Below are 26,477 nucleotides of genomic sequence, written 5' to 3'. Positions count from 1 at the left end.
GTATCACATTGATTGATTTGTGGATGTTGAACCAACCTTGAAGCCCAGGAATAAATCCCATACTTGGTCGTGGTGAATAATCCTTTCAATGTACTGTTGGGTCTTATTAGCTAGCATCTTACTGAGGTTTTTTTTTTTTTTTTTTTTTTTTTTTTAAGATTGTATTGATTTATTCTATGATGTCCCTCTGGCCCAGTATGGCATTCAAAGCCCCTATTTCCTTGATCTTCTGCTTAGATGTTGATCATTGCTATGAGTGTGGTATTAAAGTTCCCACTTATTGTATTATTATCAATGAGTTTAATTTTGTTATTAATTGGTTTATATATTTGGCTACTCCCAAGTGAGGGACATAAACATTTACAAATGTTAGATTTTAATTTTAATTAATAATAATTAATTTTAATTTTATTTTTGATTAGTTTATTATGATAGAGTGTCCTTTTTCATTTAATATAGTCTTTGGTTTAAAATCCAGTTTGTTGGGCGCCTGGGTGGCTCAGTGGGTTAAGTCTCTGCCGTCGGCTCAGGTCATGATCTTAGGGTCCTGGGATTGAGTCCCATGTCGGACTCTCTGCTCAGCAGGGAGTTTGCTTCCCCCTCTCTCTCTGCCTGCCTCTCTGCTTACTTGTGATCTCCCTCTGTCTGTCAAATAAATAAAATCTTTTTAAAATAAAAATAAAATAAAATCCAGTTTGTCTGATATAAGGATGGCTACTCCAGCTTTCTTTTGAAGTCCACTGGCATCTTTTTTTTTTTTTTAAGATTTTATTTATTTATTTGACAAACAGAGATCACAAGTAGGCAGAGAGGCAGGCAGAGAGAGACAGGAAGGGAAGCAGGCTCCCTGCTGAGCAGAGGGCCCGACGCGGGGCTCGATCTCAGGACCCTGAGATCATGACCTGAGTTGAAGGCAGAGGCTTAACCCACTGAGCCACCCAGGTGCCCCCACTGGCATCCTTTCAATCTGGAGGTGTCTTTGGGTCTAAAATGAGTCTATTGAAAGCAGCATTTCGATGGGTCTTGTTTTTTCTATCCATTCTGATACCCTGTGTCTTTTGATTGGAGCATTTAGTCCATTTACATTCAGAATAATTATTGAAAGATATGACTTTAGTGCCATTGTGTTATTTGTGAAGTCGCTATTCCTGTAGATTGTCTGTTCCTTTCTGTTGTTACTTTTGAGCTCTCTCTCTGCTCAAAGGACCCCCTTTAATATTTCTTGCAGGGTTGGTTTGTGTTCCCGAATTCGTTCAGTTTCTATTTGTCCTGGGAACTCTTATCTCTCCTTCTATTCTGTTGATCTATTTCATTGATGTTGAGGGGGGTTTCTCTGTGCCTCCTGGACTTGAATGTTTATATCCTTCCCCAGATTAGGAACATTCTCAGCTATAATTTGTTCAAATAAACCTTCTGCCCCTCTCTCCCACTCTTCACCATCTGGGAACCCTAACATCCACTTGTTATTTTATTTTATGGGATTGCTGGGTTCTCTAAGTCTCCCTTTGTGATCCAGTAGTTGTCTTTCCCTCTCTTCTCAGCTTCATTATTTTCCATCATTTTATCTTCTGTAGAACTGACTCACTCTTCTGCCTCATTCATCCTCATTTTTATAGCCTCCATTTGGCTATACAATAGCATCTCAGTAAGAGCATTTTAAATTTCATTTAAATTTCATTCTGACTAGATTTTAGCTCTTTTATTTCTATAGTAAGGGATTCTCTAATGTCTTCTATACTTTTCTTTTCAAGCCCAGATAGTATCTTTATAATTGTTGTTTTAAATTCTAGTTCAAAAAAAAAAAAAAAATTCTAGTTCAGACATCTTACTTATATCCATATTGATTAAGTCCCTGGCAATGAGTACTACCTTCTGCTCTTTCTTTTGGGTGAATTTCCCCATCTTGTCATTTTATTAAAAACAAAAACAAAAACAAAAAACAGAAGAAAGGAGAAAAAACAATAACCACAATGACAACAGCAAAAAAACAAATCAAGAGAAAAGAAAAATAAAACACAACAGGGGAAAAAACAAACAAACAAACAAGAAACAAAACAGAACAGAAAATTAGACCCTGGGTATGTTTTGGTCTGCTTTTTAAAAGACATTAGATCCCAAAATAAGAAAGAAAAACATATATATGTGTGTCTATATATATATATATATATACACACTCACACACGTAAAATGAAACAAAGTAAAATACAATGAAGGGAAACAAAACTTTAAAAATACATGTTATACACACACACATACAAATTAAATTTAAAAAATAAGAACTGAAAAAAATAGAAAATAACTGAAAATAATACTGAAAGACTAAAGAATAAAAAACAACAAACACTGTATAACTATTTTCCTCAAGAGCTGAAGCTTTGTAGCCCTCTATGATCTGTAAACTTGGTGCAAGCCGGTTGTTAAAGCACTGATTTTCAAATGCCCTTGACCACGTGGAAACACACTCCCTTGCCAGGGCGCAGGTCTCAGTGTAAGCAGCTCTAGATTCCACTAGGTGGTGCTGTTTTGCTCCCTTAAGGCCTTCAGCACCAATGGGGGATGAATGTGGGGGTGCCCCACTCTTTAGCCTGGGAACTGAAAGTTAGGGCCCTCCACTCCTCAGTGAGCCCTTACAGAAAAGCACTCACTCTTGTCTCCCTGGTTTTTGGCCAAACTGTATGTTCACCTGGCCTGTGACCGAGTGTTTTTATCTCAGGTATGCAACTGAGTTTCAAACTCCAAATTTTATGGAATCCTATGGCCAGACTAATGCTGTTCCTCCCACTGGGAGGGAGGAGGGTCTCGCTGTGCTTCTGCCTTTGCAGGGCCCCTGCCAGGAGAGCGACTGCATGACCCTGAAGTGGTTCACAGTTTATGGCAATGCAGAGCAAAAAGCCAGCACTTAGACTCACTCTTTCCAGCTGACTTCCCCTTTCTGAAGCCTGGAAATACTGCCGCACCCAGACACCACCACTCCCATTCTTCTTGTGACCTTGGGGATCCTGAGGCCACGCTGCCTGAGATGCTGCCCTGCTTTGCCACCTGAGCACCTTTAAGCCAGGCATATCCCCCACTATAGCAGACTTGTAGAAGTTCTGATTTGGGGCTTCACTGCCTATAATAATTTGTGGTAGCCTCCTTAGGCCAGCTCAATCAAATATTAATTTTGCATTAGCTTACTTTTGCTACTAAAACTCATTTCTAAAAAAATTATTTCAATAATCAGCTTGGTTACGCTGATTTTTATTTATTTCATGTTTATTTGTTTATTTAGAGAGTGTGCAAGCAGTGGGGGAGGGGAGAGACAGAGAGAGAATCTTAAGCAGGCTCCATGCCCAGTACGGAGTCCAACATAAGGCTCAATCTCATGACCCTGAAATCATGACCTAAGCTGAAATCAAGAGTTGGATGCCTGACTGGCTGAGCCATCCAATGACAATGTATTTTTTTAAGGTTCTTTTTTCATAAACCTTTTACAACCTTTTTTTTTTTTTTTTTCCTATCCCCCTAATCAGATTCTGTCCCACATTTTTCCTCTTTAAATAAACAGGCTCACTTTAGGACAAAATTACTTTTTCTTCCCTTCCAACAAAAAATGCATTTTCATTCCTCATACCTTCTTTTAAAAGAAAGCATACATCCTACTTTTCTTACATATGGAGATGTGTCCCTTACTATTTCTAGTATCTTTAACCTATGAAAATTAATCCTGATCAACCTCATTAAAATGGAGTCAGGAGGTTTCGGCAAGGGTGCACCAGCCCAACTACAACCCATACAGGAAGAGGAGGACTTGACCTTACAACTCAGGTAGATATTACTCTACAACTCCAGCTAGAGGAAGAGAAACTTTTCTCATCCACCCTCCCTCCCCTGGCAACAGTCCAGCCAATGAGAAGCCACCACACCTGGAACTCCCAGTTTACTCCAATGGACTTTCAGTTCAGAGCAGCCTTCCTAATTTACCCTTTTTCTCCCTAAAAAAGTAGACCTCTCCTTTGTTCCCTGGACTTGCCTATGGTTTTGCCACAGTTTGTTTTTCCCAGATTGTCATTCTCTTTTATTCCTGAATAAACCCATCTTTTGTTAGCAAAATAACTGGCAGTTTTACTTTTAAGGTTAACAAACCATATATGTTAAATAGAATTTTTAACCCTTAAAAACTTTAATTTCTAGTGAAAACTAGGTAGTAGGCATTGGGAACTGTTACACCGGCCTTCTTTTTTTTTTTTTTTAAGATTTTATTCATTTGAGAGAGAGAGAGCACAAGTAGGCAGAGAGGCAGGCAGTGAGAGAGTGCCTCCCCACTGAGCACAGAGCCTGATGCAGAGCTCGATCTCAGGACGCTGAGATCATGACCCAAGCCAAAGGCAGAGGCTTAACCCACTGAGCCATCCAGGTGCCCCAATACACCGGTCTTCTTGATACTGACAAAGTTATGAATACATTTCTTAATTTCTATAATCATATGCTTCTTCATAGCACAATCTTCCAATAGAGCATCAAAAAGTTTTACTAACAGACCCAAATTTATCTTTAGTTTATCCATAATAGGGAGCCCCAAAGTAGATAAACCTAGCTTATGTAATTAAGAATTCATTATTTTAGGGGCGCCTGGGTGGCTCAGTGGGTTAAGCCGCTGCCTTCGGCTCAGGTCATGATCTCAGGGTCCTGGGATCGAGTCCCGCATCGGGCTCTCTGCTCAGCAGGAAGCCTGCTTCCCTCTCTCTCTCTGCCTGCTTCTCTGCCTACTTGTGATCTCTCTCTGTCAAATAAATAAATAAAATCTTTAAAAAAACAAAAAAAAAGAATTCATTATTTTATCCTATTTGGAAATGATCTAGGCATTCAAAGAATTTAACTCATCACTTAACAGAACTTTAAGGTTTCAGGTTACCAAAAAGATTGGGGGAATTATTTAAAATTTTTATCTACATTTTATTGTACCTTATTTACATCTATTCAACTTGTATGCTCTTAATGATTATTTTTAGACTCCCCACAAAAACTGCATGAGCTATCTGACGAAGTCAGCCACTGTCCCAAGCTAGTTTTTGGTTGTTGCTGAAAATTTTGTAACCTACACAACATGCACTTACTTGGCTTACACTAAACCCAAGAAAAATGGGTTTTAATTTTAAGGCTGATACTGCTAAAATGTTAAGGCTGAAAACTTCATTTTAGCTAACCCAACGAGCTTAAATTAGTATTAATACCAAAATATTTTTCATCAGGGAAATACAAATGAAAATCATAGTTGAGATACCACTTCCCACCCATCAGAATGGCTAAAATGCACAACAAAAGGAACGACAGGTGTTGGTGAGGATGCAGAGAAAGGAGAACCCTCTTGCACTGTTGGTAGGAACGCAAACTGGTGCAGCCACTCTGGAGAACACTATGGAGGTTCCTCAAAAAGTTGAAAATAGAGCTACCCTAGGACCCAGCAATTGCACTACTGGGTATTTACCCAAAAGATAGAAAAATACAGATTCAAAGGGGCACACGCACCCTGATGTTTACAGCAGCATTATGAATAATAGCCAAACTATGGAGAGAGCCCAAATGTCCACTGACTGATGGATGGAGAAAGAGGGCACGGTGTGTCATGGATTAGAGATCTCATACATAATATACATATCATATACATATACATATCACAATGGAATTCTATTCATCCATCAAAAAAGAAGGAAATCTTGCCATTTGCAACAACGTGGCTAGAACTAGAATGTATTATGCTAAGTGAAATAAGTCAGAGAAAGACAAATACTGTATGATTTCACTCATACGTGGAATTTAAGAAACAAAACAGATGAACATATGGGGGGGACAAATCATAAAAGACTCTTAGAGAACAAAGTCAGGGCTGATGGAGGGAGATGGATGGGGGATGGGCTAGATGAGTGATGGGTATTAAGGACCTGTTATGATGAGCACTGGGTGTTGTATGCAACTAAAGAATCACTGAATTCTACTCTTGAAACCAATATTGTACTGTATGTTAACTCACTAGAATTTAAATAAAAATTTGGGGAAAAAAAACCTAAAATATTTCCCCAGATCATATGAACCCAAAATTCATGTGGCTTTAGTTTCTATTATATTTTTGAGAATTTTTAGGATTACTAAATTTATATAGGTACTTAACTTTCTTTAATCCAATTAAGCAGAGCTCTTTTACACATAAATTTTGGCAATACCATTTGCAGGTAGAAAAATCCCTTATCTGCAACATAAAAACTTACACCTGCATACAAACACAGAGATGCTAAAGTTTCTGTTTTAATACAATACGAAACTCAAATGGTTTAAAAATATCAGTTGGAATAAATTAAGTTTACTTGCTCAGATGGTTTAAAGTCTTTTAGTATTTGTGGAGTATTTTAGACTTGTATCTGTCCCTGGAAATAACCTTAAGAAGGCTATAGCTCAGAGGGTGCGAAGGAGAGCCATTTTTGCAAATTGTATTTTTAAAAAGGACTTATTCCTTCTCTCAGACAACCGTGGGCTGTGTTTACACTTAAAAAACATGGTAAGATTTAGAACTTCAAGGCATGGAGAATGTAAATTTTTTGTTCTAAGTGTTTCAAGGTCATTGCTATTTAAAATTGTTCTTCCTTCTCTTAAGTATAGGACAATGTTGTTCCAATATCCTCATTTATTATAATGCCTACAAAGCAGTTTGAGAGGAATAGGCAAGGTTTAAGGATTGGTAAATACAGGCAGGTTTGACTTACTTCTGGGTTTCCATTTCTGGTTTCTTTTTTTTTTTTTTTTTTTTTAAAGATTTCACCTATTTGACAGAGAGAAATCACAAGTAAGCAGAGAGGCAGGCAGAGAGAGAGGAGGAAGCAGGCTCCCCGCTGAGCAGAAAGCCCAATGCGGGGCTCGAACCCAGGACCTGGGATCATGACCTGAGCCGAAGGCAGCGGCCCAACCCACTGAGCCACCCAGGTGCCCCCCCATTTCTGGTTTCTTAGGGGTTTGCAAGACAAAAACAGTTGTTTGTAATTCCCCTACAGTACTGGACAGCACAGCAGTCTGAACATCAAGGGACTGACCTGTCTCTAAATTAATTGCTTCTTGCGCATGCGTAGCTAACCTGTATGCTTTGGGCCTGGAGATTACCAGAGTGTTCTCTGTAAATCTTGTCGGGAAAGGCAAGTTAAACGAGACACGTGGGGGCCAGACTTTGTGAGGGGGGCTTTACATTGGATATGGACAATAATTTTGGTCGTAATTCTCATTTCTGTTGCTTCCTCTTGTCAAGGGATTCCTTAAGGCTAACTGTTACATTAATAAGACCATTGAAAACTCTCTACAAAGAATTTGTTTTCTCTCAAATTTGAAGGATTCATCATCTGGCCACTGATGAGTTGGCTCCTGTTAACCAATAGTGGCTGAAACTAATGAGGTTTTTAACGAAAAGACTCGGAGGTAACTTCGGGGCTTAGACCATGGATACAAGGGGTGTCCCTGGAGAGGGCATCCATGATACAGCCCCCATAATCCCAAAGTTTACTCCTAAAAATAGTTTACGAAAGCAAAGATCTCTATTATACAGGTGGTAAGGATAGTGTATTGAAAATGGTGTCCCCATTCTACCATGAATGTATGATGCCTCCAGTCACAGGCCCACTCATCTGTGACACTGGCAAGTGCTACTCGATGGGACAAAGAAAACTTAAGTTTGGGAGCTTCAGTTAATACGGAAGGCTAAACTGAGTTTGGATTGGGGTAATAAATTAGCAAAAGCGATGAGGTTTGTTCATATAGCCTACTCAGCTCCAGTACTAACAAGCAACAAAGTTTGAAATGACCAAGCCTCCTTATGGACTGGGACCTCCACAACAACCTCCTCTGAGAGCTGGCATGGCCGAAGAGGGCTGCTTGTGACTGTGTGTTTTGCAACTCTGGTCCATTTAGTCCATCTGATAAACCACCAAAGCGCACCCTGGTAACTGCACTGTCCAGATGACAGAGACCAGAGAGAATATTCTCACAGATCACAAAACCATGTTCTTAGGACATAGAACAAGACACAAGGAACGTGTCATCTAGTTTCCACACAGGGGACCAACTACGAAGCTTGTGTAAACAGGCTTATCACAGTGAGAACTGTGAACTCGCCAGTCTGTGAGGCTGGCCTGAACAGAAGGTTTACAGGTCATATGCATGCCTTCCCCCTCCCCACTTATGGTCATTCCTTCCTATGACAAATGCACAAAAGACAGTGACCATTTCTGGGAGGAAATGGGTGAGTCAAAAAGCAATCTACCAAATTTACCAGAGTCATGAAGCTCAAGGAGCTCATTCCACACATTTTTCTCCTACTTGTCTAAATTTAGAAAGTAATGAGAAAGGTCTCTCACCACTCTTGCTTCCATTAGACCTGCAGGCTGAGTTCTGGGAGGCTTCTTACCTTCTGCCAGCTGCCAATCAGATGTCCTAGGTCACTCAGTGTCCAGCCAGTTAAAGTTTATCCTGCTGACTATGCCACCACTTGGGGAGGACATTTTCCATTTACTCTTTAAGGTTCTTCTAGCTAGTCTAGGAATCAAATTGACATGAGAAAAATTAACAAGGGGGAAAAAACCCAAACTTTAAATACATGCACATGGAAGCCCAATTTTTAAAAATTATTTATTTATTTATTTGACAGAGATCACAAGTAGGCAGAGAGGCAGGCAGAGAGGCAGAGAGAGAGAGAGAGAGAGAGGAGGAAGCAGGCTCCCTGCTAAGCAGAGAGCCCAATGCGGGACTCAATCCCAGGACCCTGAGATCATGACCTGAGCCAAAGGCAAAGGCTTAACCCACTGAGCCACCCAGGCATCTGTGGAAGCCCAATATTAAAGGTGAAACCCAAAGAAATGGCCAAGGCAGGCAGCATTTATACTCTTCATTTTTTTTGAAAGATTTATTTATTTGTTTTAAAGAGGGAGAAAGAGATCTCAAGCCAGAGAGGCAGAGGGAGAGGGAAAGAGAATCTGAAGCAGACTCCACGCTGAGCGTGGAACCCAACACAGGGCTTGATCTCACAACCTGAACCGAAACCAAGAGCTGGGTGTTTAACTAACTGCACCACCAAATGCCCCCATACTCTTTAGACAAACAATAAACCTGTGAGGACTTGATGGGACAAAGAAAACTTATGTTTGGGAACTTCAATTAATAAGAAAATCTAAACTGAATTTGGGACGGGGTAATAAATTAGTAAAAGTAACAAGGTTTATTCATATAGCCTCATCAGCTCAGCATGCCCTATCTTTGGAGGTCAAAGTATCTGTCTACTTCCTGGTACAGGGAGGGTACCCTTCACATGAGACTGATTTCCTGCTTTCTGGAGACAGGGTATTCTTGCACTGGCCGTTTCTTAAGTTTAATTCAAAGTAATCAATATGCTAATGTCTTTCCTAGGTTAACTCAAAGATACCGTATCAGTCCAGTGAGAGCCCACGACCTTCTAACAGAATACATCCAGGCCTTTCCCAAAAATACTACACACATACACAAACCAGTATTTCCTATATTGATGACATCCTTATGTATGGTGGTAATAAGAACAGACCAGAGCAAAAATAGAGTTCGCTGAATACCTAAAACTCAGAGGATGGACAATCAACTGAAGTAAAGGCCACCATATTATAGTAAAGTTTCTAGACATAATTTTGTCCTCTGAAGGCAAAAAAATACCAGTTTCAGTCATAAGCAAGAAAGATTGTATACTACCTCCTACTACAAAGAAGCAGCTCAGAAACTGATAGGACTGAAAGGAAACAGCACAAACCACACATGGGGATAATACTAAAACACATTTGTGAAAGAGGAGAAAGAATAGGGAACTACATGGACAGAGACTCAAGAGGCAACCTTTATTTACTTGGAAAATGTTGTTGGAATTTGTAATACCTTGGCACTAGCTAATGAGGACTCTGAGAATATGCTAGAGTGCTCACACTCACAAGGGCCTGGAACCCCAAGTTTTACCCAACTGGGTTTTGGACTAGGAAGAACAGACACCAATTAATGGAAAGACTCACAATGGCACGCATGGAGTCCCTACAAATTGCAGAGCCACTAACAGAAAATAAACCAATGATGCTTCAACTCTAAGAGTCTATGCTGGAGTGGGTAAAGCAGACCTTTGACAAACAAAGGGGAACTACTCTTGACCATCAGCTTACATGGAAATGGTACACATGTGAGTGGAACATAGAGATGGAAGGTTGACCCTCTGCATTAATGGAGGAAATCTCAACAATGCCAGTATTCCTGAAAGGTGAGACCATCCAAGCCTGAGCACATGGGCAATGGGAAGCACCATGGTCCACAGAACTCAACATCGCATGGCTTCCAGATGGACCAACCTCCACGACACCATCCAGAATAGTTGCCAGGTTATTGCCTTGAAAACTAATCATAACCAGAATCAGCACAATACACTGAAGAGCCATGGAATTGTCAACTGAAGACTCTGTTAAGAAAAATCAGAATGAAGTTTAGCTTTTCTCAGACTCATGGGGAATAGCTAGTGTTAAGTCAGGAACATAGTAGAAAATGACTGGAAAATAGGACAGAAGAACATATGAGGTAAGGACTTATGTCAGAAAGAGCACTGGCTGACATCTCCATCTTCATCACACGTCTCTGCAATCAGAAGGACAACTCTGAACTAACCAAACTTAATAACCAGGTAGACAAAACTCACTAGAAAAATGAATAAGGCAAAGATTCCTAAAGTTGGTCTTACACAATACAATGATGTATGACTAAGGAGGAAAGCAATTCAAAATACAACCATATAGAAATAAACAAGAAGGACAATGGAACATGAAACCTAAACACATGGATATGTCAGTTGATGGGACCACTGCATAGGCACCTGCATGGCACCCAACAGGTTATGCTGGCAAACACAGCAGGAGAACATGGTTGGAGGCAAGGAACATCTATATCCTTACCAAACACCTCCACTTTCAAATAAAGACATGTGTTAAAGGTTAAACTTTAAAAAGTTAAAGGTTGAATGTCATTAACAAATACTCCAGATTAGGTCAAAGCTGACAGACCCTTCCAAATGATACAAATTGGTTATAAAAAAAAAAAAAAACCTTGTCTATATCAGGGAATAAACTATATGCATGTACCATTGTAGACACATGGTCAGGAATAGGTTTCCCCTCTCCTTGCCAGAAAAATTATTTTTTTAAAAGATTTTATTTATTTATTTGACAGAGAGAGAGAGAGAGAGATCACAAGTAGGCAGAGAGGCCGGCAGAAAGAGAGGAGGAAGCTGAGCAAAGAGCCCAATGCGGGCCTCGATCCCAGGACCCTGAGATCATGACCTGAGCCGAAGGCAGAGGCTTAACCCACTGAGCCACCCAGGCGCCCCAGAAAAATGATTTTAAAAACCAACACAAGAGCATTAGAAAGCTGGATTGCTTGCTATGGTATCTCAACCATCATCAGATCAGATCAGTGCACCCACCACACAGGAAAGAGAATACAAGAATGGGCTGAAGAACAAGGCATAGCATGGAGCTCCCACTTATCCATCTGCCTCTGGTTGAACTGAAAGGTAGAGTGACTTGCTCCGGCAAGTTCTAGGTTGCTTACTAACAATCTAGATAAGAAAGCTTGGACTAGAGCAATCTGGGAGGCTATAAGATCTGTAAACCATAGACATAGGAAGAATGGAAAAACCTCTGTTGAATGAATAGTGCAGACACCCACGGAGATAATAACGAACACTAACAACACCCCAGAATCTAACTGAAAAGAAACACATTAAAAACACAGTGATGTACACAGTACTGGGAAAACTATAGCACCTGACATTAATAAAACCAACTGGGTGACTAAAGGAAGAGGCATATTAAATGAAATTACAAAAAATACTATGATGGCCCTAGAAAAATTTCAGGCATGAAGAACACCATCTTTTATTGTATTAACACTAGGTGCCTAATATTTAGCCTAGCATGATGTAAGGCAGGTACGCTTAAGTCAGCATCAGCATTCATGGCCATAATAAGTATAGGTTTCTTAAGTGGCAAGAACAAGAGAGAATTAAAAACTTAAAGGACATTATCTTTATGTGGCAGGCATGAAACCACTAGCTGACCACAGTACCCACTGACTTGTCACTGTAGCCAATCTAACAGCTCCAGAAAGAGCGGTCATACCACTGTTCTGAATTGGAACACCACCTTTCTGGTCCAGGTACAACTCCATTGTCTGGGACATCCTGTACATCTCCTGGTCACCTTATTATAACAGAGGACTCACCAGCATCACCGACACCCCCAACATGCCCAAACCAGCCCTTCCACTCCAACCTTTGCTATCAGCACTGTCTGCTCACTCTGGGAAACCGTCAACCACTTGAGAAACCAGATATGTAGCGAATCTGATGAAGCAATGGAAACCTTCACTTCAATCACCACAAGGATCAACCAAGCCGGCGAACAACAGCCCTAATTATACACTGAGCTGGAGGATGAGGTTGGCCGGACTACTAACTGGATCTTGGTATTATAACCCAGTGTCAATACCAAGACTATGAGGGACCAACTTCTACACTTTGCCCTTATCTTACTGAACTGAATGCAGCATTGGACACATGGTGGAGATTCTGTGAAAATAACCATGACTGAATCCCTGAATTACTTTGTGGGCCGCATTTGATCGCGGAGGAGCAGTTGATGCATCTGTACCACTGCACCTTCGAATATTTATAGGCCAGAAAATTGACGATTTACGACACTCCCAGTTTACACTGTTGAATCCATAGCCAACCTTCTAGTTGTCTAGAAGGTGTGAACACTCAATCATCAGAACCAGACCTGGGTGATCAGAGGCTCTCCATACCACTGCCCTTGAAATATGGGTGCCATTTGCCTTCCCTGCTCCCAGATGCCCCTCCTAGGCCATGACCTTGAGACAGTGATGTGTTGAGACCTTCTGGGTAGTATATGTGGCTGAACCCAGTTAAGGCCTCTACATAAACATTAAGATGAGGCAATCCAGTTAGAGACACACTCATCTTCCTGCTGCCCAAACAAACCTGTGCGTCCGTTCCCTTGCTTACTAAACCTGCCACCTTCCATCCTGGAGAGGCTGTCTCTTTCTTCAGCCTTTCCCTGTCCTCTGAGTACAGGGGCCAGTATCAGATCATACATGGGAAGTTCCTGAGGAGTCTGCAGCCCAAGATTGGTGAGCCAAGGACAGGACAAAAGACATGGGCCTTGGGAAAGAGGCATCTGCAGGAGAAGTCTCGAGTGGTCAGGGACCTCTGTGTGGGGGTGAAGTCCCATATGTTACATAGTTGTGGACCACTGCATGAGTGTAGGGACAACCTGAAAATACCAGCCATTCTAATTCACTTGTTGGAGGAACTGTGCCAAGTGCACTACAGCAGAGAGGGGAAGGGCATGGCTGTGCAGTGGGCTCCCTCTCTTGTGGGCAGTTTGGCTCCCTACTGATGATGCCAGTCAGAGGCTAAAGCTCAAGTTAGAAATTTGGAAGGAGAGTGGAGGTTAGGGAAGAATGTGTGTGTCCATCACTATGTTGGCTTTAGGGTCTACAGGCAAGGTGGAAAAGAGCAGGATGATAAATTGGGCCTTTGCACGTCGTTCTGCAAAGCTAGAAGAACAAGATCTCTTGACAATTAAGGCCTGCGCCCATGGAACCAAGCCCAGTTGGGACACTAAGAGGGGCCAACTGTGAGGAAAATTGAGGAAATTGAAGGGCCAGGTATGGTGACTGACAGTGAAGTAGACAAAATGCCCCAGGCCATCCAATCCCTGATACAAAGGAAACAAAATCATACCAATGCAACCTAGCCAGCAGGCACCCCCTAGCTCAGGAATATGAACTGAGAGAACATACTCCCCTGAGATTATTAGTACAGCTGCCAAGTTCCAACAAAAGGCCAGAAATATCCAGGCGTGGTTAGTGCAACTACAGGATACAGGGTTTAATGGCATTTTTCTGACTGGGCAGGAGGCACAGAAAATGAACACCACCACCACACACCCTGCCCTCTGGCAGCCCCTGCACTGTGCTGGGGTGGGGGAAAGGTACTCACTCACTTATAGATTGGATCGTAAGTGAGGACCTCCCTGGACATGTGGGATGCTGAAAATCTGTAGAGGAGGTACAACACATTCTTAGGGAGTCGAGGGTGAGACAAGCATCCTACATCCCTATCTTTGAAGGCCATGATTAAGCCACATTCACTGCAGGAATGAAGGTCAAGATTCTTCAGCCTTACCATAGCTCCTGCTATGAAATACTGGTATCCATGCTGAGCTCAGTTGTGGGACAAGACATTTATAATGGGCAATCCATTGCTTTCCTGCAGAAAATGGACAAATCCCAGGAATGGGTACAGGCTGTGGGAGGACCCAGGACACAGAGGAAGCTTGGAAAGTCAAAAGCTCTCCCAGTTTGCTATAAAGTCTCCAGTAATAGTAACCCACAAGTAAATGTGGTTTGACCCCATTGCCGCAGCACCTTCCCTTCTCTGGAACTACCCAACAACCCAACACTGTGCTGGTCAGCCTATGGAAAGACAAAAACTGAACAACAGTTCACATTTGCCCCATCTGCCCCTACCATTCCTGACGCCTCACTCTTCCATGAAAGACCTCAGGGATACAGTCTTATGCAGAGTGGGTGCCTCTCTTCCCCAGGTCTAGGATGTAGGCCAAGACTGCCTCCAGGAGAAGACCACTGGAGGCCATTGGAGGTGTCAATGGTGAGCTCATTATTCACTAGTCCTCCAGAAATAAAGGGTAACAGTTCTGACAGATACTAGAGCTGGATGGACTCTAATATATGGTGGTCCTCAGACGTTTCAACCAACTTCTTATCTTTTTTTTTTTTATTTTTTTTTTTTTATTTGACAGAGAGATCACAAGCAGGCAGAGAGGCAGGCAGAGAGAGAGGAGGAAGCAGGCTCCCCGAGAGAGCAGAGAGCCCGATGCGGGGCTCTATCCCAGGACTCCGAGACCACGACCTGAGCTGAAGGCAGCGGCCCAACCCACTGAGCCACCCAGGCGCCCCCAACTTATCTTATCAATTCCTTTCTTAGAATTGTTTTCTAATTTTCATCTTTACAGTCATATTCCATCCTTTCATTGTGTTTACCCTTATTTTTGTATATACAGATAACTTTTTCTTTCTTTAAAATTTTGGGAGGTAGTTTTTTCTATAACAGACCAAAATACACCCAAAATCAAGTGTGGGGCTGTAGTCTATTCACCAATCTAATATATATTTTCTATATATTTTCTCCCCCCTGCCTTTATTCTTCACCCAGTTTCAGGTCTCTTCTGATTTGGTTAGTGTATATTTTTCTGGGGTTGTTGGTACCCTTTTAGTATTTTGTCTCTCATTCATCTATTCTTATCTGGATAAAATGACAAGGCAGAAAAACCCACATAAAAAAAGAACAAGAGGCAGTATTGATGGCTAGGGACCTAATCAATATAGACATTAGTAATATGTCAGAACTGAGTTCAGAATGACAATTATCAAGGTGCTAGCAGGGCTTGAAAAAAGATTCGAGGACGATTTTAGAATGGAAGATTTTAGAGAATCCTTTTCTGGAGAAATTAAAATCCCTTTCTGGAGAAATAAAAGAACTAAAATCTCACCATGTTGACATCAAAAAAGTTATTAATGAGGTACAATAAAAAATGGAGGCTCTTACTGCTAGGATAAATGAGGCGGAAGAGAGAATTAGTGATACAGAAGACCAAATGATGGAGAAGAAAGAAACTGAGCAAAAGAGAGACAAACAACTACTGGACCACAAGGGGAGAATTCAAGAGATAAGTGATACCATAAGATGAAACAGTATTAGAATAATTGGGATCCCAGAAGAAGAAGAAAGAGAGAGGGGGGCAGAAGGTATATTGGTGCAAATTGTAGTAGAGAATTTCCCTAATTCGGCAAAGAGAACAAGCATCAAAACACAGGAGGTAGGGGCGCCTGGGTGGCTCAGTGGGTTAGGCCGCTGCCTTCGGCTCAGGTCATGATCCCAGGTCCTGGGTTCGAGCCCCGCGTCGGGCTTTCTGCTCAGCAGGGAGCCTGCTTCCTCCTCTCTCTCTGCCTGCCTCTCTGCTTATTTGTGATTTCTCTCTGTCAAATAAATAAATAAAATCTTTAAAAAAAAAACACACACAGGAGGCACAGAGAACCCCTGTCAAAATCAGTAAAAATAAGTCCACACCCCATCATCTAATAGTAAAACTTGTAAGTCTTGGTGACAAAGAGAAAATCCTGAAAGCAGCTCTGTACCAAACAATGGTAGAAATATTAGATTGGCAGCAGACCTATCCACAGAGATCTGGTGGGCCAGAAAGGACTGGTACGATATATTCAGAGCACTAAATGAGAAACATATGCAGCCAAGAATACTATATCCAGCTCGGCTGTCATTGAAAATAGGAGAGATACAAAGCTTTCAAGACAAACAAAAAGAATTTGCAAACACAAAACCAGCCCTACAGGAAATATTGAAAGGGGTCCTCTAAGCAAAGAGAGAGCCTAAAAATAACATAGACCAGAAAGGAACAGAGACAATATACAGTAACAGTCACTTTATAGGCAATACAATGGCACTAAATTCATTTCTGTCAATACTTACCCTGAATGTAAATGGGCTAACTGCCCCAATCAAAAGACACAGGGTATCACAATGGATAAAAAAACAAGACCCATTGATATGCTGTCTACAAAAAACTCATTTTAGACCCAAAGAAACATCCAGATTTAAAGTGAGGGAGTAGAAAACAATTTACCATGCTAATGGACATCAAAAGAAAGCTGGGGTGGCAATACTTATATCAGATAAATTAGACTTTAAGCCAAAGACTATAGTAAGAGATGAGGAAGGACAATATCATACTTAAAGGGTCTGTCCAACAAGAAGATCTAACAATTTGAAATATGTCCCTAAGATGGGAGCAGCCAATTATATAAACCAGCTAATAATAAAATCAAAGAAACATATCAACAATAATATAATAATAGTAGGGGATTTTAACACCCCCCTTACTGAAATGGACAGATCATCTAAGCAAAAGATCAGCAAGGAAATAAAGGCTTTAAATGACACAGTGGACCAGATGCATCACAGATATATTCAGAACATTCCATCCCAAAGCAACAGAATACACATTCTTCTCTAGTGCACTTGGAACATTCTCCAGAATAGATCAAATCCTGGGTTACAAATCAGGTCTCAATTGGTACCAAAAGACTGGGATCATTCCCTGCATATTTTCAGACCACATAGTTCTGAAACTAGAACTCAATCACAAGAGGAAAGTTGGAAAGAACCCAAATACATGGAAGCTAAAGAGCATCCTACTGAAGAATGAACAGGTCAACCAGGAAATTAAAGAAGAATTTTTAAAAATCATGAAAACAAATGAAAATGAAAACCCAACCGTTCAAGATCTTTGGGAAACAGCACAGGCAGTCCTGAAAGGAAAGTATATAGCAATACAAGTCTTTCTCAATAAATAAGGTCTCAAGTACACAATCTAACCCTATACTTAAAGGAGCTGGAGAAAGAACAGCAAAGAAAACCTAAACCCAGCAGGAGAAGAGAAATAATAAAGATCAGAGCAGAAATCAATGAAATAGAAACCAAAAGAACGGTAGAACAATCAACAAAACTTGGAGCTGGTTCTTTGAAATAATTACTAAGATTGGGATGCCTGGGTGGCTCAGTCCATTAAGCAGCTGCCTTTGGCTCAGGTCATGATCCCAGGGTCCTGGGATCAAGTGCCACACCAGGCTCCTTGCTCAGTGGGGAGCCTACTACTCTCTCTCCCTCTGCCTGCCACTCTGCCTGCTTGTGCTCTGTCAAATAAATAAATAAAACGTTTAAAAAAAAAAAGAATTACTAAGATTGATAAACCCCTGGCCAGACTTATCAAAAAGAAAAGAGAAAGGACCCAAAATAATAAAATCATGAATGAAAGAGGAGAGATCACAACCAACACCAAGAAATACAAACAATTATAAGAACATATTATGAGCAACTATACACCAGCAAATTTGACAATCTGGAAGAAATGGATGCATTCTTAGAGACACATACATTACCAAAACTGAACCAGGAAGAAACAGAAAACCTGAACAGACTCATAACCAGTAAGGAGATTGAAGTAGTCATTTAAAATCTCCCAACAAACAAGAGCCCAGGGCCAGACAGCTTCCCAGTGGAATTCTACCAAGCATTTAAAGAAAATTTAATACCTATTATCCTGAAACTGTTCCAAAAAGTAGAAATGGAAGGAAAACTTCCAAATTCATTTTATGAGGCCAGCATTACCTTGATCCCCAAACCAGACAAAGACCCCATCAAAAAGAATTACAGACCAATATCCTTGATGAACACGGATGCAAAAATTCTCACCAAAATACTAGCCAGTAGGATCCAACAGTACATCAAAAGGATTATTCACCACGACCAAGTGGGATTTATTCCTGGCTGCAAGTTTGGTTCAACATCCGCAAATCAATCAATGTGATATGATACATTAATAAAAGAAAGAACAAGAACCATATGATACTCTCAATATATGCTGAAAAGGCATTTGACAAAGTACAGCATCCTTTCTTGATCAAAACTCTTCACAGTGTAGGGATAGAGGGCACCTACCTCAATATCATCAAAGCAATCTATGAAAACCCCACAGTGAATATCATTCTCAATGGGGAAAAACTGAGAGCTTTTCCCCTAAGGTCAGGAACACAGCAGGGATGTTCACTATCACCACTGCTATTCAATGTAGTACTAGAAGTCCTAGCCTCAGCAATCAGACAACAAAAAGAAATAACAGGCATCCGAATTGACAAAGAAGTCGTCAAACTCTCACTCTTTGCAGATGATATGATACTTTATGTGGAAAACCCGAAAGACTCCACTCCCAAACTGCTAGAACTCATACAGGAATTCAGTAAAGTGTCAGGATATAAAATCAATGCACAGAAATCAGTTGCATTTCTATACACCAACAGCAAGACAGAAGAAAGAGAAATTAAGGAATCGATCTCATTTATAATTGTACCAAAAAACCATAAGATACCTAGGAATAAACCTAACCAAAGAGGCAAAGAATCTGTACTCAGAAAACTATAAAGTACTCATGAAAGAAAGTGGGGAAGACACAGAGAAATGGAAAAACGTTCCATGCTCATGGATTGGAAGAACAAATACTGTGAAAATGTCTATGCTACCTAAAGCAATATACACATTTAATGCAACCCTTATCAAAATACCATCAAATTTTTTACTATCAATTTTTTCAAAGAAATGGAACACAAAATCCTAAAATTTATATGGAACCAGAAAAGACTCTAAATAGCCAGAGAAATGTTGAAAAAGAAAACCAAAGTTGATGGCATCACAATTCTAGACTTCAAGATCTATTTCAAAGCTGTCATCATCAAGACAGTATGGTACTGGCACAAAAACAGACACATAGATCAATGGAACAGAATAGAGAGCCCAGAAATGGACTCCCAACTCTATGGTCAACTAATCTTTGACAAAGCAGGAAAGAATGTCCAATGGAAAAATTCAGTCCAGCACCAACAAATGGTGCTGGAAAATTGGACAGCCACTTGGAGAAGAATGAAACTGGACCATCTCCTTATACCATACACAAAAATAGACTCAAAATGGATGAAAGACCTCAACGTGAGAAAGGAATCCATCAAAATCCTTGAGAAGAACAAAGGCAGCAACCTCTCTGACCTCAGCCGCAGCAACTTCTTCCTAGAAACATCATCAAAGGCAAAGGAAGCAAGTGCAAAAATGAACTATTGAGACTTCATCAAGATCAAAAGCTTTTGCACAGCAAAGGAAACAGTCAACAAAATCAAAAGACAACTGACGGAATGGGAGAAGATATTTACAAATGACATATCAGATAAAGGGCTAGTATCCAAAATCTACAAAGAATTTATCAAACTCAACACCCAAAGAACAAATAATCCAATCAAGACATAGCCAGAAGACATGAACAGACATTTCTGCAAAGAAGGCATCCAAATGGCCAGCAGACACATGAAAAAGTGCTCCACATCACTCGACATCAGGGAAATACAAATCAAAACCACAATGAGATACCACCTCACACCAGTCAGAATGGCTAAAATTAACAAGTCAGGAAATGACAGATGCTGGCAAGGATGCGGAGAAAGGGGAACCCTCCTACATTGTGGGTGGGAATGTAGCTGGTGCAACCACTCTGGAAAACAGCATGGAGTTTCCTCAAAAAGTTGAAAATAGAGCTACCCTATGACCCAGCAATCACACTACTGGGTATTTATCCTAAAGATGCAAATGTTGTGGTCTGAAGGGGCATGTGCACCCAAATGCTTATAGCAGCAATGTCCACAATAGCCATACTATGGAAAGAACCTAGATGTCCATCAACAGACAAATGGATAAAGAAGATGTGGTATATATATATACACAATGGAATACTATGCAGCCATCACAAAAACTGAAATCCTGCCATTTGCAACGACGTGGATAGAACTCGAGGGTATTATGCTGAGCAAAATGAGTCAATCAGAGAAAGAATTATCATATGATCTCTCAGATATGAAGAATTTGAGAGGCAGGACAGGGGGTCATAGGGGGTGGGGGGGGAAATGAAACAAGATGGGATGGGGAGGGAGACACACCATAAGAGACTCTCTCAATCTCACAAAACAAACAGGGTTGCTGAGGGGGAAGCGGGGTAGGGATAGGGTGGCTGGGTGACAGACATTGGGAAGGGTGTGTGCTATGGTGAGTGCTGTGAAATGTATAAGCCCAATGATTCACAGACCTGTACCCCTGGGGCAAATAATACATTATATGTTAATAAACAGACAAAATTTCATAAAACTATATACCACCTAATATTATAGGTCAACTACACTTCAATATAAAAAATTGCCCTGTACAAGTTTAAGTTTACATCTAAATCTTGACATAAGTTCACTTTCAAAAGATATAATACCCCACATGTTCCAAATACAGATATTTTAAAGTAAAAAAAAAAAAATTGCTGACTGGAAAGTTCCTAGAAAGACCACCATCAGAGCCATCAGTGGCTATGCTCAGATTTGGGATGGGTTTATGTGATTTACCCAGAGCTTAGGAGCTTTGAGTACCTGGGCATCCCTATGTTGGAAACAGGGGGGAAAAAAAATCACTCTAAACAAAATCATCCCGATTTTACCAGAAACATGAGTGGGTACCACTGGGACTGTGCAGCTGTTCTCTCGGTGAAAGGAGAGTGGCTAGTCCGGTACTGACTGGTCATACCATCCAGGTATTTACTGGGTAGTCCCAAATGGGGCCCAGTGGTTTTGTGGCACAAATCTTTGCCCATGGCTCCTATCTGGATGGTTGGGCTACTGTATCATGGGTTTTCCCTAGGCACAGGGAGAACCTGTCCCATGGTAACAACAGTTGACAGCCTCCCTCTCCTGAGGCAAGACGGGCACACTCCATCTTTGACTGATTCCCTCATCTGGCTGCCATCTTTGTTGGCTCCAGTGGCTTTGCAGCCATTGCAGCACATATGGCACACACAGACCTCACTTAATCCACTCAGTAAGCCACAAAGGATCACTCCAAAAGCCCATCCTTACTGACCACTGAAACATCTCTAATGAGAAGAGCTGTCCCCCAAGACAATAGCCTTGGACATGATTCCTGCTTCACAAGAGCTGTGTGATGACACCTGCTGAATCTGCTAATGTATCAGGTTTATTAAGTCCTACGAGGACACGAGTCAATGCCCTAAGTGATCTCACCACCAGCCTCGGATTTAATAAATCAGTGGTTGGTATCCTGGGACTCCTGGTGGAAAAAGCTGTCACCGATTCTGGGAATCCTGGTCTTAATCCGTGTTCTCTCTTGCGTCGTTGCCATGGTGTCTGCCCCCAGCGCAGCCAGACAGATACCACAGGCCCCACCTCTGGGCTAGTAAGCCCCTTTTCTGACCACACAGGGCACACTGCTGAAGAGGGGGCAGGCACGCATGTGAACTTGTAAGAGGTGGTCACAAAAGGTGGAGTGTTCGGGGAGTTCACCAAGAGGATGTGGCCACCACTAGCTGTGACCTGGACCCAGGCACCCCACCCCTTGCCTTGAAATGTGGGGTTTGCTGGCCTTCCCTGCTCCCAGACGCTGCTCCAAGGACATACTCCTTGAACAGCGAAGTGGTGTTGAGGCCCTCTGGATGGTCTACAAGACTAAACCCATTAAGACCTCTATATAAACCTTTAAGATGCGTCAGGTGGGTATGGGGTTCTATTCCTTTTGCTGTAAGTGCGCTTGCTTAGTAAGCCTGCCTCTTTCTTTGGTGTCTTCCTGTCCTCTCAACAATGGCCGCCTTCTCATTACATCTGGGAAGCTCCCAAGGAGTCCTGAATGAGATCATTAATAATAGATCCATGGACACTGCGTCCAGACTTTAACAGAACAGGGACACCTAGTAATGAGCACAGAGGACACACAGGAAACTTAGCACCTAATACCTTTATCCTTGGTGGTATCTATCAGGCTTCAATCTCATACCACCGATTTCTGCCCTAAGAATCTGGGATTCTTTGTTAATAAACACTCTCAAAATCATATTGGGAACTACAATAGTGGCCTAAGACTTAAAATTTAATATGCAGGACTTTCTGGACAGACAGAGATCCCCCACATGTGCTCAGTTTTATCCAACTTCATTTATGTCCAGTTTGCAACCTCTGCCCAAAACAGTGACTAAAAAGAAGGAAACCCTTACAGTTCCTTGTTGGACTTGCAGGAGCCTTACGAGGAGGAAAACAGCAGCCACTTTTTCTTCAATTCCAAATCGATCAAATCACATTAAGCTTTAAATATTTTGAAACCAGATGATCTCAATTGCCACGGCAGCTTTGTCATCACTGGGTACACAGATGGATAACATTAGCAGCGTGTTATAAACCGGAAGTGAATTTCACATGGATGTTAACAAAGCAATGGGAATTCCACATTAAGGAGCTGGAGGAATTGCTAAAAATAACAGAATACCAAAAAACTGCCATGAATGATGTTTCTCTAACTGCAGACTAACAATCATAGTAGTTAAGATTGGTTGAAACAAGGAACAGATAGAATTATAGAGCATTTATGGTCTTGGAGCAATCCTGGTCACCCGGGATCCCAGGTAACCCAGCCAGAAGCAAAGGAGACACCACATATCCTGAAGGTCGTGATTCCTCCAGCAACTGTGAAATCGGACTATTGGCATTTCAAGGAAACGTGACATCATGTGCCACACTTTTGTCCTTCCCCAACATCAAAAGATGGGGAGTGGAACCTATAGGCCATAGAAACCCCTTTCTGAGAGAAGGGAAAACATGTTCCTAAGGATGTGTTGGCAGAATGGAGTGAAAGTGCCTTTATACCTCTCAGAACTTTGGCCGTCCCTATGGTATGAGTTCCTATGAATATGGCCTCGATGCCTCCTTAGCCAGTGATGTATAATATAGGAAACTGGACCAGGATGGTATGGTCTAAGCCAAGGCTCTCCCTAACCTATTCACTCAAGGGAAATGTAAAGACACATCGTGGTGGGACGGGTACAAACTGAACAGGGCACGAACATAACCATAGAAGGAAATTATATCATTCCAGGCTAGAGAAGATAAAAGAACTACTAAAATAACCAGAGAAATATTTCACATTGAACCCCTAAAATTAACCTAATAAATATAAGTCATATGTTAGAAAAGCAAGGACAAGTACAGAAACATTTGGAAATTGAGGCCAATACAGTAAAAGAACTCTACAGGAAATGGAAAGAGAGCAAAACTATGCATTCTCGAAATAAATGAGTTGTGATGTTCTAGTGTCTGGACACACACTTGATAGTGCTGTGCATGCTTGTATCCCCTGGAGGGGGACCTTAAGAAAATAATATTTAGGGGCACCTAGGTGGCTTAGTGGGTTAAGCCTCTGCCTTTGGCTCAGGCCATGATCTCAGGGTCTTGGGATCAAGCCCCATGTCGGGTTCTCTGCTCAGCGGGGAATCTGCTTCCCCATCTCTCCCTCTGCCTACCTGTGATCTCTGTCAAATAAATAAAATCTTAAAAAAATAATATTTACTTGAAAACATGATTATCAAGGAAGTTAAAAATGACTAGCTTAAGAAATTTAACTTTTGGTTGTTTGGTGATTGGATATGGTGCCATGTTCAAGATTTCTTTGGTATACTTAGGTATATAGTTGCTGATGATGCTGGTCGTTAAAATATAGTGTCAAAGAAGGTGCATCAAAGGAAAAATACTCACAAAATGGGATTGTGATTAAGACCATAAGCCCTGTGCAATCTCAGGAGGGTTGATGTTTTTGTGGGTTTGGATTTGTGCAAGGCATCAGGTCCTAGTGTAAATCACCGTCTGAGTGATCTGAAATCACAGAGTGGATCATTGTGTGTTGATCTGATAGGATTTCAAATCCACCTGCTTCTGGTGAATTCTGCCCCCCTCCCCAAATTGTTTTTAGTAGTAAAGGTGTTTTGATCTAAGAGTGCAGAAAGTTGTGAGGGGATGGCATCATCCCACCTGCTCTCAGCTGTAGGAACTCTGTAGCTCCGCAGCCGTAGGGGGTGGGTGGGCGGGGCAGGGACAGGAAGCGTGTCAATGAAGACACAAGAGAAGGAACTATGGTAAGAGGACATTTAGACTGTAAACCCCAACAGCTTCTGGGGACTGAGAGCATTCGGTCTAGCAAAGCAAAATCTGCACTTAAAATCTCTCTACAAAGACCTTGGAACAATGAGCTCCTGCCGAGGGAAAGGAGGCCCCTTTATGGGCAGTGGGGAAAGCCAAGCAAAGGCCCCTCAGAGATACATCTGCCCACGGACACCAGCACCCTCCTTCCCCACGAATGTGCTCTTTTAATCTGGCTCTGGCAGCTGCAGGTGCGTTCTCATTGGGCAAAGGTGTCTCCTGTAAACTTATCCCAACTACATTTGAACTTTATTGCTTTCATCTCCCTTTGCCTAGAATAATAGGATTGACCTAGCCTTAGTTTGGAATATATTAATTCTTTAATGGTAAATTAAAAGGCATTACCCTGTATGCTACTGGGTGGAGATATCTGCACAGGGAACCAGTGTTAGAGACATTGTTGGCAAAGACAAAATTAGTCTGAGCATGATTTGCTTCCCCAAAGCAAGCCGACTTCAGGGGGATGCATTGGTGAGGTTAGGACTTGGATTCAGCCAGATAAAGGTACCACCCCCACCCCTACGCCCGCCTCCAAAAGTTTGCAGCTGACCTCACCTGACCTTGCCTGTTCCTAGTCCCTGGCTCCCCTGACCCTGTAGGCCCCCACATGCACAGTATACACCAGTCGACTCCCCAACTCCTTGCATTGTCTCAAGCATGGAAGGCGCTCACCCTGAGTCCTTTTTGAGACAGCCACTGAAATGCGCGAGAGACACGAGTACTTACGGTTTTCTGAAGTTCGGCGCTTCTGCAGCCATCAAGGCTCCCAGGTGTCTCTTAGGATACCAGCATGCTGGAATCAGCCCTTGCCAGGCTTCCAGATTCCTCAGCTCTTCCTTTACGGGGAAATGTACATGTGTGTGGATTAGCACTTGGAAAGAAATGCTGTGTACCCTGCTAGCCCACTCCTGCGGACTGGCCTCCCCAGAGAGCTGCCCTGGACCAGAAGCCTGGCTACGCGTACCTGCGCGGCTGGAGCATGCGCACAAAGCACCCTCAGCCCGCAGATGGTGGCCTGGTGACATCCAATCCTGTAGAGCTTGGGTTGGTCCTGAACCACGTGCATAGCTTCCAGACCGGAAGGAGCCCACCACCCATAAACTTTTCTGACACACACCCTTCGACTGGCCAGGCTCAGGCCCCATTTGGAATGGCCGCCTGATGGGACCCGGACTTACCAATAATCAAGGCTCCCAGGTGTCTCTCAGGGAAGGAGATTCCCGCAGCCGAACAAGCCGCGTCCTGGCAGTCCAGACTCCTCCATCTGTGCCCTCAGACAGGATATGCACAACTGTGCAGGACAGGGCTTGAATAGGCAGGTGCACTGTAACCCGGAGAGCCTGCTCTGGAGACTCAGCTTCTCGAGCCGCTTGCCCTGTTCCAAGTGGCGGGCGAAGCGAACCTCCCCGATAGCGCATGCGCAGTAAGTGCCCCATCAGCCCCCGGCCCCGGGGGCAGCTGGGGCCGTCCGCGCCCGTGAGGGGAGAGCTGGTCCTGAACCACCTGCCTAACCATCAGGCCACTGGGATCAAAACCCCACAAATATTTATCAATGCAGTTTGGGTTTTTTTTTTTTAAGGTTTTCCTCCACTAACTTTAAGATGGGGCTATATCCTTTGAGGCCTACAATTTAATTATTAAAACCCTTAAATATTCCCGAGAAGCAATAAACTGGTGGC

The 26,477-nt window shown here is 42.1% G+C and overlaps 1 long non-coding RNA gene across 1 annotated transcript; it reads right to left on the bottom strand.

Moving 5' to 3' along the window:
- Positions 1-8,444: 8,444 nt before the first annotated feature.
- LOC125083543 (uncharacterized) lies at positions 8,445-26,043 on the bottom strand. Its single transcript, XR_007122298.1, has 3 exons — positions 25,977-26,043; positions 25,525-25,634; positions 8,445-8,550 (listed from the first exon to the last, which is right to left on the bottom strand). It is a non-coding gene; the product is annotated as an uncharacterized LOC125083543 (long non-coding RNA).
- Between the last annotated feature and the right edge of the window lie 434 nt (positions 26,044-26,477).

The sequence above is a fragment of the Lutra lutra genome, chromosome 13 (assembly GCF_902655055.1).
Source record: "Lutra lutra chromosome 13, mLutLut1.2, whole genome shotgun sequence".
Classification (NCBI taxonomy): Eukaryota; Metazoa; Chordata; class Mammalia; order Carnivora; family Mustelidae; genus Lutra; species Lutra lutra.
This window is presented reverse-complemented; position numbering and strand designations above follow the sequence as displayed.